We start from the raw sequence: 14,796 nt of genomic DNA on the forward strand, positions 1-14,796 counted from the left end.
ACCTCCACAAGGATGGTTGTGGGCCAGTTGTAGCACTATAAGTCGGTGGCTCTTTGGTAGCACCAGTTGTTCCTTCATGGCGTCGTCGTCACCCTTATACCTTCGGTACAGGAGACCTTGTCGCAGTAGAAACCCCGGGCCTCTGGCTATGTTGGGTTCCCCTTCCCGGGCGGCCCTTTCTCTGGCCACTCGTAGGGTGGGGTCAGTTAGGGTCTCCCCCCTTATGGTGTCTTCGTTGCCTTCTAGCTTCCAGTCGATAGGCCGGGTAATATAACTGGCCTGACACCATGCCATCCGGGTCCTCCTCTTTCGGCCGGGTGGGGGTTCCTGGGAGACGGGGTCGGTTCCTGCAACATCGGATTTGGACGGGGACTGCCCCTCTTTTGTATCCCTTAATGTCTGACCGAAACCGGGGAGGTCGGTTCCAATTACCACCGGGGTTGGGAGACAAGGTAGGACGGCAACCCTCAAGGGAGAGGAGGTTTCATTTAAGTCAATCACTACATCCTTCATCGGATAACATTTGGTGTCCCCATGAATGCATCGGATAGGTACGGTTACGTTAGGTAAGCAGGGAGCGTTACTCACGGTTGGTGATATGGCGGTCTGCCTGCTGCCGCTGTCCAAAAGTGCACGTGATGGTCTGCCGTCGACTCGAACGTCCACCACATATGGTCCTGGGACGCCGTTCTCGTCTATCGGGGTCAGATAGCCGATGTCCATGGGTTCGACTGTTCTTCTCCTGGGACAAAACCGGGCTATGTGGCCCCACTCGTTGCACTCATAGCACTGCGGTTGCTTGTAACCAGGGGTCGGTGCTGGGGCCTTCTCCTCGCTTCCTGGTCTCTTGTCTTCGGGTCTCCTGTTGTTCTCATCGGAAGGTCTCCATCTTATGGGTAAGGCTCGGTTACCCCTAATCATATGGGGGTCGGATATCGGGATGGCGATGCGGGCTGATACCCCTGTAGCTGGTAGTCGGAAGTGGCCTGCCTTCTGGTATGCCGATGCAATATCCACAGCCTCGGTCAGGGTGGGTTGATGGTGCTGTCTAACCCATTTCTGCATCTGGCCGGGCAGGGCTTCGACGAATTGTTCCAAAATGATTTTATCGATTAGGGGTTGGTTAGCGGGGTTTGGAGCCAACAACCACTTCTCTGCTAGGTCCTTTATCCTATAGTATAGCTGGCGTGGATTCTCCCCGGTCCTGAGCCTGGTTTCCCTCAGTCGGATCCGGTAGGCCTCGTCGTCCAGGCCTAAGCGGTCTAGTACGGCAGCCTTGATCTCCCCGTACGGCGTGTTGCCGTTGGGGTTCACCGCCTGATAGGCGCCCTGCATCACCCCGGACAGTAGGGGGGCGACGTACTGACCCCACCGGTCAGGAGGCCACTGTGCGTTTCTGGCTATACGTTCAAAACTAGTAAAGAAGAAGGCGGGATCCTCTCCGTCCTTATACTTTTGTAGGAGGGCCGAGGGCACCAGTGGTTGATTTCTAGTGCTGGCCACTGCATCGGTGAGACGGGACATGGCCTCATGCTGGTTGTCCTGTGCGGTGGTCAATATAGAGCCCTGCAGCTGTATAGCTTGTTGAAAGGCTTGCCGATCCGCAGCTGCTTGTTGTGACTGCAATTGTACCATCTGTTGCAATTGTTGTTGGCCCTCAGACAGGGTCTTTATCAACGACTCCATAGCGCTGTCTAAAAATCCCACCTTCGTCGCCAGTGTGAAGGGTGGAATTATAGTCGGAGACAGGCAAGTGCTGAAACAATATTTATTCTGGTTTAAGGCAGCAGATGCTGAAATAATAACTATTAAGTCCTCCCGGTTAGCTTCACCGGTGTCTTGTCCTCCTGTAGTACAACGGCGTTAGGCCTGGCTTGGTCCTATCTCGAGCCGCTGTCCGGATAGGCCCACCACTCTGGTTCGCTCTCCTCTCTCCTCCCCATGTCTTGTGTAATGAGAACACCCCCTTAGTCTCCCTGGGCGCTCTTTTATCACAGCTGGAGGTATCAAGCCCCCACCAATCACTGAGGGGTTGAGTTAACCCCCTTCTCATTGGTTCCTGGGACATGGTTCCACCTCTCTTAAGGGTTGCCATCCCAGTGTGTCGCTCTTCCCGATCCCCTGGTGGTGGAGGGCGGTGGTGTTGGCCCCGTTCCCCTGGTGGTGGAGGGCGGTGGTGTTGGCCATGCGGTTGTGGCCGCGATGCGTAGGGACGCATCCTGATGCTGGGCCCTCCCCCCCTGCAACGTGCAGCTCCGTCAGCGCCATGAGCAGCACGGGGCCGGCGAGCCGGGCGCTGCTCCCTCGTATCCTGGCGCCGTCGTGAACACTGCCCCCCCCCCCCGGACTGGGGCGAACAGGTGAGTGCCGAGCGGCCCCGCCGCGGCTGCACATAGCGGCTTCTTCCGCGGCCCTGCCGTGTCCACCTGTAGCGGTTTTAGCCGCGCGGCTAACCCCCGCGGGTTTCCCTTTCCCCTCACTTGCCGCGGACATGGCAGCGCCTCCCGACTCGTGCGGGCCGGCTACACGCCGCGGCCGCCGCGGCACCAGCCGAGGCGCTGCTGCTTCACACATATATACAATATGTTTCTTAATGCGACAAAGGAGTACAACACAGCCACATTCTGTAAAGACAAGGGTGAGTTAAAAAAATAGGAGCATTAGACAATTCTTCAGAGTCATTCCGTAACGTTTGAGTCCAGCCCTAAGAAGTGGGGAGCCTTGTGCTCAACAGTACAGTTGTGTGTAAAAATGCACAATCGTGCAGGCAGAACAAACAACAGGTTTTATTGTGAGAGTTGTAGTAGCTCAGGATGGGGCTTGAGGCAATGAAAAATTCGTTGCCACTATTTGAGTGGGGTCTGCCCTTGGTGGCAGAGCAGTTTTCAAAAGGTGAGAATAGCTAGGAAGCACAGGTTAACCCAGCCAAAAGTGAATAACTTTTTAGGGATATTTGTACGTAAAAGAGATTGGTTGTGCCAGGGGGCCACCGGTAAGGGATGCAAGTACTCACCGACTGTCGGCACAGTGCGGACCAAACTTTGACAGGTTAGTCGAGGTCACTCCAGTTTGTTGGGAAATCGAAGGGCTTAGGAACCCCTCCACTGCAGGAGCAGTGCTGCCTCCACCCAGGTGAGGCTAGGGATGATGCACCCTGCTGCCCAGACCGCCACAACAACTATTTCGGCATCGCGCCACGAATAGATTTGGAATCTACTTTACCGCATATAATTCGAGGGAAGTTCCGCAGAAAGCGCTCCGTGCAGTACCCTGCATTTACTGCCTGGAAGTGCGTATTTCACTTTGGCCACCATTAGCCTCCTCGAGGCGAAAGCAACTCAAAGATGGCCACCCGCCTATTTTCATCGGAGCACACAGCCCACCACAAGCTGAGCCTTGCCTGATTGGCTCCCTGCCTGCTTATCCACCAATCCCGTCGCCGGCAGGCGAACGCCGGCCAACCCCCTAAGGCCACACACCAAGGCTTCCTGTCTGGAGCCTGTGCCCTCAGTTCGTTGGGAAATCGAAGGGTTTAGGACCCCCTCCACTGCAGGAGCAGTGCTGCCTCCACCCAGGTGAGGCTAGGGATGATGCACCCTGCTGCCCAGACCGCCACAACAACTATTTCGGCATCGCGCCACGAGTAAATTTGGAATCTACTTTACTGCATATAATTCGAGGGAAGTTGCGCAGAAAGCGCTCCGTGCAGTACCCTGCATTTACTGCCTGGAAGTGCGTATTTCACTTTGGCCACCATTAGCCTCCTCGAGGCGAAAGCAACTCAAAGATGGCCGCCCGCCTATTTTCGTCGGAGCACACAGCCCACCACAAGCTGAGCCTTGCCTGATTGGCTCCCTGCCTGCTTATCCACCAATACCGTCACCGGCAGGCGAACGCCGGCCAACCCCCTAAGGCCACACACCAAGGCTTCCTGTCTGGAGCCTGTGCCCTCAGTTTGTTGGGAAATCGAAGGGTTTAAGACCCCCTCCACTGCAGGAGCAGTGCTGCCTCCACCCAGGTAAGGCTAGGGATGATGCACCCTGCTGCCCAGACGGCCACAACAACTATTTCGGCATCGCGCCACGAGTAGATTTGGAATCTACTTTACTGCATATAATTCGAGGGAAGTTGCGCAGAAAGCGCTCCGTGCAGTACCCTGCATTTACTGCCTGGAAGTGCGTATTTCACTTTGGCCACCATTAGCCTCCTCGAGGCAAAAGCAACTCAAAGATGGCCGCCCGCCTATTTTCGTCGGAGCACACAGCCCACCACAAGCTGAGCCTTGCCTGATTGGCTCCCTGCCTGCTTATCCACCAAACCCGTCGCTGGCAGGTGAACGCCGGCCAACCCCCTAAGGCCACACACCAAGGTTTCCTGTCTGGAGCCTGTCGTGAGCTGTCTGAGCCTGGGCCAGGAACTCTGCCCCAAATTTCTGCAAACCCCCTCCTGGATTCCTACACATGGACATCATCACACCTAGGTAAGAGCCTCGCTCCTGCCCCCCCAACATGAACCATCATACTTTCATACTTCGTGTACACATATACATATGTACATGTTGCCAATTTCGATTTTAGGCGAACCATTACTGGTTAACTGTATCACTTACACATGCCATTTATAACTTTGCTTGCTAATGCAATCTGTACTCAAGCCTGTCTATTTGCACTGCATATTGACTATGTATTGGTCCTCACTGATTGCTAACGTGCTATTATCTGCCCTACTTGGCCATATCACACGTCAGCCTTTGCCTATCTAAAACTATGCATATCTGAAACTGCCCTTTTGCACCTTTTGACTTGTACTTTAACACTCATTTGATTTGCAAACACTTGTGCTAGTATTAGGGCCTTTGTATTTGCCCATGTTGTTGCACCTTACAATTGTCTTTGCATCTGGCACTCGGTAGTGCTCCCTGCTTGATATGCAAATGTTGCGCAATCCTGACAGCTGCTCTGCCATTTGTACTTTAGATTTGATGCACCCCATTACCTAGGCTGCTGCACGACTACTTTTGAATAATTAGTTTTAACTCAACTGCCTTGCATCCTATCCCTGAGTTCGCATTGCTCTCTCTGTGCTCGCTTTGCCTAGCTATAAGTGCCTGCAACTCTAACTTGTGACCGCACTACTACGTTTTGCCCTCCCCCTCTCCAATCTCGGTAACATGTTACTACACCTGGCCTCCCTACAGTCACTGCTTCCCTTACTACAAGTACCACTCTTAGTGTGGATAATTACCTGGACGCTATACCTACCACCACCCAACCTAGATGCACCCAGTGCCTTGCACATTACACCTATGGACTCCTCACTTAGACTTGCTGATTCCTACCTAAATATTGCACCGCAAAACAGCAACATCTACCTTAACGATCCGGCCTTATGGCTTGCCCATTTCGCCAAAAAGCCCTCTCCTAACCTACCGTACTCCATCGCTCTCAGGAATGAAAGACTAGGCTCCAGACTCATGGGCAAGAAGGGTCACCCTATGTACCCGAACTTACACTCGAAAACAATGATGCATAGCCTGCCCTTACAAACACCCACTTCACCTATACCCTCTCACCCTCAGACCAACACAGCACCTAAAAGCAACGCTGGTTTAATCAAAGCTGCATTGATCAACGCAAGGTCCTTAGCTGCCCATGCTCTGGACATCGCTGATCTCATCAAGACTCAGGAACTTGACTTCATCGCCATTTCTGAGACTTGGTTACACGCGGCATCTGGTCCCGCACTCTCTCTAGCCATCCCCACTGACTACTCCATTATAAAATGTGATCGCACCTCGAGAGGTGGAGGAATCGCATTTATCTCTAGAAACTCATTAGGACTCAGAACCATCCCAAGCACTAAAGTGGAATCCGCAGAGGTACTCTCTGTCAAACTCGGACTGTCTGCCAACCAAACGGTTACCATTCACCTCATATACAGACCCCCCTGGTCCACCCACATCCTTTGTAGATGACATTGCTGCTTTAGCACTCGACAATGCAAAATCTAACTCGAAAACCATCATTCTTGGCGACCTCAACCTCGGATACCAAGACCCTAATGATACTGTGGCCCTCGACCTTGCTAATACCTTATCAGATTTAGGATTCTCACACCACATACAAGAACCTACCCACATTAAAGGGCGGTCCCCTGACTGGCTCAGTGACACCAATTGCAATATTAGCGTACTGTCCAACGCCCCTTGCATCTGGTCTGACAACCACGTCATCACCTTCAGTATTGAAGCAGCCTTACTACCTACACCTCCGGTCGCCCCAGCCACCCTCACTAGAAATAAAAAGAACATTACTGCGGAAAAAATTCTCCCCCTCATCCTTCCCACCCTAAACAATGCTCATGACACTTGTACAGACCCTACGATCTTAGCCGACATGTACAACCAGTCAGTGCTCGCAGCCATCAACTCTATTGCCCCACTGAAACTGAGGAAACCCAAACAACAAGCTCACCTCAATTTATGGTTCACTCCCCAACTCAGAGTGCTGCGCAAAGAGAAACGGACGGCAGAGTCACGTTGGAGAAGTCACCATTCCGACGCCCACAAGGACGGTCTCCTGATAGCTACCCTTAACTACAAAGTAGCCCTACTTCAGGCAAAAAAAGATTCCTACAACAACCGCATTATGTCTGCCCAGACTAACACCAAGGAGCTCTTTAATATTCTCAAGGAACTTGAGACACCTGCACCCCCCCCCCCCGACTCCTGTACTAAAGATAGCTCTTGGTGCTCAAATATTCAGTCAGCACTCCTGGGCAAAATTGCCACCCTCCAATCTAAAATTAGAGATAAACAGAATGCCCTACAGTTTGACCAACCATTGACCACACCCGCACTCAGTACTCACCAAGTTAATCTTTCTCATAAACCTTTCTCTTTCTCCCCTCCCACCATCGTTGAAGTAGAGGGAATCATAAACAACCTCAAACCATCCAATTGCCAAGGTGACCCTTGCCCAGCACCCATTATCAAGGAAGCATCTCATGAATTAGCCCCTTTCATCACAGCCTTCATAAATGCTTCTTTCAAGACAGGTATTGTCCCGGATAACCTAAAGGATGCCTGGGTTATCCCACTCCTCAAAAAACCCACCCTTGACCCTGACATCCCTACTAACTTCAGACCAATCACAACAGTCCCATTCTTGCTTAAGATCTTGGACCGCGCAGCTTACCTGCAGATTCAGGATTACCTAGAACTAAACAATCTTCTAGGCCTGAGACAATCAGGATTCCGCCCTAAACATGGCACGGAATCAGCTTTGATTGATTTAAAAACGCAGATGGATACACTAAAGGACAATGGGAAGTTAGCCCTTCTCCTCCTCCTCGATCTTTCTGCAGCTTTTGATTTGGTCAACCACCAAATACTATGCCAACATCTTAAATCCGCAGCCCATTTCTCTGACTCTGCCAATGCTTGGATCCACTCATTCCTGAGCAATAGATCTATGAGAGTCTTCTCTCCTATGGCTTCAGCTGACCCCTCCCCCATTCACTGTGGCGTTCCTCAAGGATCATGTGTATCCCCTACGTTGTATAACGTATTCACTAAGCCCCTCTTCGACGTGCTCGACTATCTGGGTGTCGCCTACACCAACTACGCGGACGACACCCAGATACTCATTCCTATCACGGGAGACTACACATCTGACACCAAAGCCCTCAATGATGTCTACTCGGTCATTCAGGCTTGGATGGCACATCATGAACTCTGCCTTAACGATGACAAGACCGAGCTCCTACTTCTAGGTTCCAACCAACGGCTTAACAAACTAGATCAGACCTACAATTCATTCACCATCGACGGCAACGACATTAAGGTCTCCAAAGACACCAAGACCCTAGGCGTCTATCTTGACTCCACGCTTTCCTTGAACAGACAAACAAACGCAGTTAGGTCAGCATCTGCCTATACTTGCAAACTTATCACCGCTTGTAGACCCTTCCTTAACTCGACCAATTGCATCACCCTCGCCAGAACTCTCGTCATGGCCAAAATTGACTACTGCAGTGCCCTTTACTTAGGTACTAGTCAGTCTAACCTCAATAAACTGCAAACTGTTCAAAACAATGCCTTAAGGGCAACCTTAAACATCCCGAGACATTCCCATATCTCCTCTGTCAGATCGGACCTACGTTGGCTCCCGGTAAAACAAAGAATTGCCCTGAAAACGCTAGCCTTGACTCACAAATGTCTTAACAACAAAGCCCCACCTTACCTGTCTGCCTGCCTCACACTACACACATCATCACGTCCAATTAGAGCAGCCCAAACTCACAGCCTCACGTTGCCTAGATTTAAACTCCAAAAAGCGGGTGGGGTGAGCTTCCCTGTTCTAGCCTTCAAACTTTGGAACAAGCTCCCCACTCCTATCAGAACTGAACCATTGTTCCAAGCCTTCAAGAACAACGCTAAAACTTGGCTGTTCTCCCATGATTTATGAGACCCTCACTCTATCTAGTACTCTTGTTTGTTTTAGGCCATGCTTTACACCTCAATGTACTTACACTACAACCTGCCATGGCACTCTTTCTGTACATCTCGGTATATTACTGTATATTGTGTGTAATTTCTTTGTAATTAACGAATTCTGTAACTAATGTACTTAATGTAATGTAATTACTTGCTGTAACATGTCTTCAAGAGTATGCGCCCGGTTGCCCATGGACCTGGTTCTTTGCGCTTTATAAATAAATAAAATACAAATACAAATACAAAATACAAATACAAATACTACTAGGTTCGAGTTCTGCAGTTTCACCGCACTCCAGCTCTCAGCAGCACCGGGATAGAACGATCATCCATGATGGGACAGTTACCTTTTCTCAGCTTCCAATGGAGTACCAAGACAATTCCGGTACAGCAGGTTTCAGGGCACAAGAGAGTAGGCAGCAAGACACCTACAGCGACCATCACCAACACTTAGACAATACTTATTTGAGACCTAGAGGAGCTAGGCCTGCGAAATTTGTCAGGAGAGGGCATGGGACCGCATGCAAGTGATGTCCTAAGTCTCGGGTTTCAACTTGAGACAGTGATGGGTCTCTGTGATGCCCTGATGTAGAGCTCGACAGTTCACTGGATGGCCCAGGAACACTTCCGAAGAGGCATGTTCAAGGGGGTACCAAGTTGCCACTACTCCAAAACGGTGATGGACCTTGGCAGGACTACTTGATCGATGAAGGAAACAGGCATCCAACAGGACAGCAGAGGGCAAAGGGTGCCAAAAACTTCTAGTGCATCTCTGGAAGGTCCATGACTCTGTTTCTTCGTACATGATACTTGGCTCCTTCTGTAGTTCGGGGAGAACTCAGGTGATTGACCTGGAATTGATGCAAAGCCCCTTCTCTTATCCAAGATTAGCTTTGCACCAAAATCGAGGCTTCCAATCGAAGATCTGCTCTCATGCAGGCATCCCAATCATGGACCAATCATGGTACACAGTGGTCTCAGTCATTCACGCACTCCAGACATCCTAGCAACAGTAGTGTGGATTGGGACCAAACACTCGACCTGCGTGAAGGCAAGGGACAAAATGGCCATGGGACAGAACGAAAGACTCTGTGGCTCCACCATTTTCGGACCTGACCAGAGTTTTGAACCAAACACGGTAAACATGATGTGATTCAGTAAAAAAAAAGTAAAACACTTATAAAAAGTAACTTCTGCCACCATTTCATCCCTGACATACTCATACAATCACCAAAAATCCTCTGAGGGTGTCTATGGCCACAAAACAAAAAGGACCCAGCGCACAGTACTGGAAGGTACATTATACACTGTTAAAAAGTTACCAAGAATTGGCAACATAATCGAAGACTAAGGAAAACATGGTTTCCCAGTACTGACAGCCTGAAGGACGTGTCAGTTTCCCCACAACAAGTGAGCACACGCCCAGGGGAGTGCAGCAAAGGCTATGTTCCACTGGTAAAAGTGAGGATAGGATAGCCAAACAAAAGCAAAATGTTTGGGGGTTCTCAAAGGGAGGGAAAACACAATGATGAAATCTTTCCTAACAGTCAATGTGGGAAACAATCCCCATGCATGGATGCAGAAGTCAGGTAAAGTGTGGGCTATACAAAGTCCTGGCTTGGGCATGATTTTTGGTTCTAGGACCTTTCCACTCCTAACAGGCCCAAACAGGGAGCAGCCTTTTGCTGGGAGTCCGCAGTGAAAGGCCTTTTGGCCTTTCACTGCGGACTCCCAGGCTAGATAACCAGGGGAGACTGAATGAGGGAGGCAGTGTATCATATGTTTCTATGGGAGCCAATCACACTGCTATAGATGTCTTTGAAACTTTCAGGCAGGGTCCTGGTTGTTGTACGCTCAGGGAGATTCGTTTTGTAGGCATGGCCCTCAGACGGTACACTGGGCCCTTTCATCTTATTGAAAATGAACCTCCAGACATTCACGTATCACTCTGGGGGCCAAGCAAAGTGCTCCAGAAGGTTTCTACACTCACTGGCAGAGTCTTGGTTGTTGTAGGCCCAGGGAGCTTTGTTTGGCATGAAGAACCCTTAGATGGTACACAGAGTCCTCTTGCAAAGCAGGATGTGGACAAGGGGGCAAGACATTTTTTTATTGTAAACTAACCTACAATCACAGGCACATGTCCCTCTGGAGAACAAGCACATTGCTCTAGATGGCTTACGCACTTGCAGGCAAAGTCATGAATGTTTTAGGCCCAGGAGTTTTGTTTTGCAGACAGGACCCTCAGTTGATCCACAGGGTCATCTGGCAAAGCAGGATGTGCACATAAGCACACACATGTCACGGTAGCTGATGAGAAAGACAAATCAAGAATGAAGAGATGTATTATTCTGGCCTCTCTCCTTTTTTAAACCTGAAGCAGCCTCCATTTGTCTTTGGTTTTCCGCTGCAACTCTTACCTCTTATATGTTATCGATGGAAATGGCTGAGTGTGGTGGGTTTACTGTATTGATTCGTCTTAATTGATCAGACAATAGATACAATAGATGGATAGAGCAGTGTCTGGCATGTGTGGGAACGGACCATGGCAAACCCACTTGCAGTGCTAGTTCAGGCAAAGGTGCTTGGTTTACTCAGCACATATATATTAGACATGGGGGAACTGTGCCTCTCCCCAAGCTGTAGGTTTCCTGTTCAAATAACCTCTTGTCTATCACTAGAAGCTTGAATCATATATGCTGGAGCAGCTGGGCTCTCAGCTTCTGTCTTCAGGTATCTGTACAGATGGTATATTGAGAGGTATTTATGCAAACCAGCCGGGAGGAGATCACCAGCTACATTTTGCCAGTTGTTTTCTTTAAGTGAGGGGTTGCTGGCAGTGTCAGATTCAGTATCTCACTGTGGCCTGCGAGTCATGGGATTTAAATCATGTCTCCAAATAAAAGGAGCCTCAGCCAGCACGTGTGTTAGAAGGGCAGCAGACTCCCCTAATGGCACTTCTGTCTCGTGTCTCATTTACTGGGCCTGCAGGCTGATGTCATGTGATTATGGTATTGCAACCCTGGCCTGCAGATTGACGCTGTGTGATCATGGTACTGCAGCCCCCACTGATCTGGGCGATCCCAGATCAGTTTATGTGACCTGCGTGCCCCCAAGCCACTGTCCAGTTTTGTGCTCATAGCTGCATTGGAAAGTGCGGTTCCTCCCGGCAACTGTCTTCACCATGTGACCACGGCACGGTAAGGGCATGCTGAGTGCCAGCAGCCTGGATCAACCTGGCCTGTGTGCCCATGGGCCAGCCCCCAATAATGGCGATGAGGAGTCTGTAGACCAACAGTGCCCTGTGGCTGCCTGCGCATTGTGCACTCCGTGATCAGAGTTAGAGAAGGAAGGTGGGTGTGGTGCCTTCCACGAGGCCACAAGTGGCAGTGCAAGCCAGCACTTTGCCATGAAGACGCTCCTCCCTGGGGAGTCACGGGCCGCAATTATGGTAAAGTTGGGTATGCTCTGAGGACGGAGCTGAGGTGAGAGGGAGGTCGAGCTCCCTGAATGAGCACATGCCATTGGGCAGTTACTTCTATGGCACTGTTTGGAGCTTAAGGAAATAAAAAGAGAAAAAGGAGGAAAGAAGTCACACTGAATTACTGTTAATTGCAGAGTCTTCATTCCACTTGAAAGGCCTGAGAAGCAGCTCCCCTAATCTCAGTTCCCATACAGAGGGATCACCCTTGGACACGAAGCCCCCTGGCCTGAATATTGATTTATTTACTGCCCATATGTATTCTGTTTCCGATAATCTTGGATCAATCCCAGATGACTGACGAAAATCAAAAAGTCACACAGATGCTGGGGGCTGGTCTACATGATTCTCTGACAGGACTGTCAAGGATTTGCGTCTTCCTCTTAGAAGAGGTATCTCTCCCCCTCTCTCTCCCAGTCAAAAACTTTTTTAGGCTCTTCCATACTGTCACCAAAGGGGTGACAGCTATGTGATATTTAAATGTTATCTCAGAACACAACAATGACCTCCTGCTGGGGACTTACCAAGAAGAGCCATTTCAGGACCCTTCCATAAGGTAAATTCAAGTGAAATAAACAGCATCGGGTTTGTTTCTGTTTTATTCTTCTAAGATCACAGTGCTTTATACAGGCAAGTACGTATATGGCCAGGTAATGTATCCCAGTTATAAACACTGCACAGGGAGGACATACAGTTATATTACACAGTCTATGCTGTGTTTTTCCATTCATTACTTTCATGTGGTGGGTGTTAGTATTAGCAGTGCACAGAAGCGGTGCAAGTTATGGTTGCTTACCTTACCATAACTGGTGAATTTCTGGCGATTTTCTATTTTACTTAACCATAATATCCCTCTGAGAAAGTTTTTCCATTGATTTTTTTTTCATTAGTGCAACTTAACCATAACGTCCTTTTAACAATGTTTTTGTTTCACTGAATTTCATGGGTTTTTACCAGGATACCCTCTACCTTCACATTGCCCAAAAGCACAGGGTTTAACTTATGATATGATATGATAGGTTATTAAGCACAGACCCAGGGATCTAACCTGTGGTGCTCCATGTCATTTTGCTTCCTAGGTGAGCACGTTGCCCATAAACTATCCTATATCCTGCAACGATCAAAGACATGTAATTTAAACAACAGATATATGTAGCACATTCAAAAATTAAATATGTATACAAATTCTGTACTTTTGAAACTAGAAGTACAATTTCATAGGTTGTGCAACATAATGGAATGCACCAAGCACAAAAGTGAACTGTACATCCAACAGTATTACCTCAGTGCAACCTTGCGTACACACTCAGAAGCTACTCCAAGCTACTCAGAAGAAACCCTTACAAAAAGTAGTAAGTACAGTATATTTATTTCTGCAACATTAGAGTTTGTTGTATGTACATGACTTGTAAGAAATAGCAGTATTGTTTTCTTTAAACAGAAATGGCGAACATCCTAGAGTGGTTAGAAGAGCATTTCCCTCATGATGAAATGAGTGAAGGAAATAACTCTTATGATACAGAATACAATTTTTAAAGTAGAAAAAGTGATATAAATTGTTTGACATGTCACTAAAACAAGGTTTTCTTTTTAACAGTACATAATGCAAATGAAGAAAATGGCCCCAAATTACTATTAAATGACAAAGAAGATATGATATGATATGGTATGGCATTTATAACGTGCCTATACACAAGTGTTTCAAGGCGCAATGAGGCACGGGAGGGGGGACAGAGGGAAGACAGAGCCAGCGATCCTACTAGGCCAGGTGTCATTCAGATCATGCAAGTGCATGGAAAGGGGGATGGGGGAAAGTGCAGAGGCGGATGAACGAAGAGCTCGAGAAGGAAGGTATTTAGGAAGAGAGAATTGAAGGTATTGAGGCCCCATGCCCCAGAAGGCCTTGTGGACAATACAGAGGGTTTTTAACTTAATCCTCACAGCCACGGGGGGCCAGTGCAGAGATTCAGTCCTGGAGAGATACTATCCCTAGGCTTACTCATTGCACCTCAGCTAGTACACTCTTAGTATTCTCATCTGAACACCAGTATCATAACACCCACTTTTATCATGAAAACATTGCAATGTCCCTAATTATTCATGCACAGTACACTATCTTACACACTAACCCAAGCCCTTCACACATCTCCACACAGTTACTCTTACAACTTTCACAACCAGAACTAACAGCCCATTGCACAATCACACAGCCCTCTATTTATTTCTGCCCTCATATTCACACACTCATTCACAATGCACACAACTACATTCCACAACTTTCAAACCCACACTTTCCTTTCCTCTCCAACAGGCAGAACAGAATGCTTACTAAAAACTCATACAACTAAAAGCATGCAAAATACTCATCCACCTCTAGCAGAATGTATAGCAAATGTTCAAACAATACTGCTAATACAGTTAGTCAACAAAACTGAACCAGCCAGCAGTAAAAAAAACTAGGACTCCTCTTCCAAAAAGTAAAAATAAAAAGAAATGTATAAAGAAGAACACAACTACTGATAGCGCTAGCATGATATCTACCAATGTTAACATAGCCACAGTTAAATATTCCAAAACATTAATTTTACAAAATGTTTTCCACCATAGAGTAATTTACAATCTTATTAAAACAGTTTAAAAGTCATGCTCAACCCTGATAAATTACCGCAGAAAACTAATCCTGGAAGCTCTCATTGACAGCGCAGAGCTCCTCAAAAGCACATTATTTATATTAATTTTAACCAGAATGAAACAACTAACAAAATTAATCAGTAAACTACAAAAAGTACTTCTAAACATGCACAATGTCAACTTAGATACC

The sequence above is a fragment of the Ambystoma mexicanum genome, chromosome 7q (assembly GCF_040938575.1).
Source record: "Ambystoma mexicanum isolate Mex_15411 chromosome 7q, UKY_AmexF1_1, whole genome shotgun sequence".
NCBI lineage: Eukaryota > Metazoa > Chordata > Amphibia > Caudata > Ambystomatidae > Ambystoma > Ambystoma mexicanum.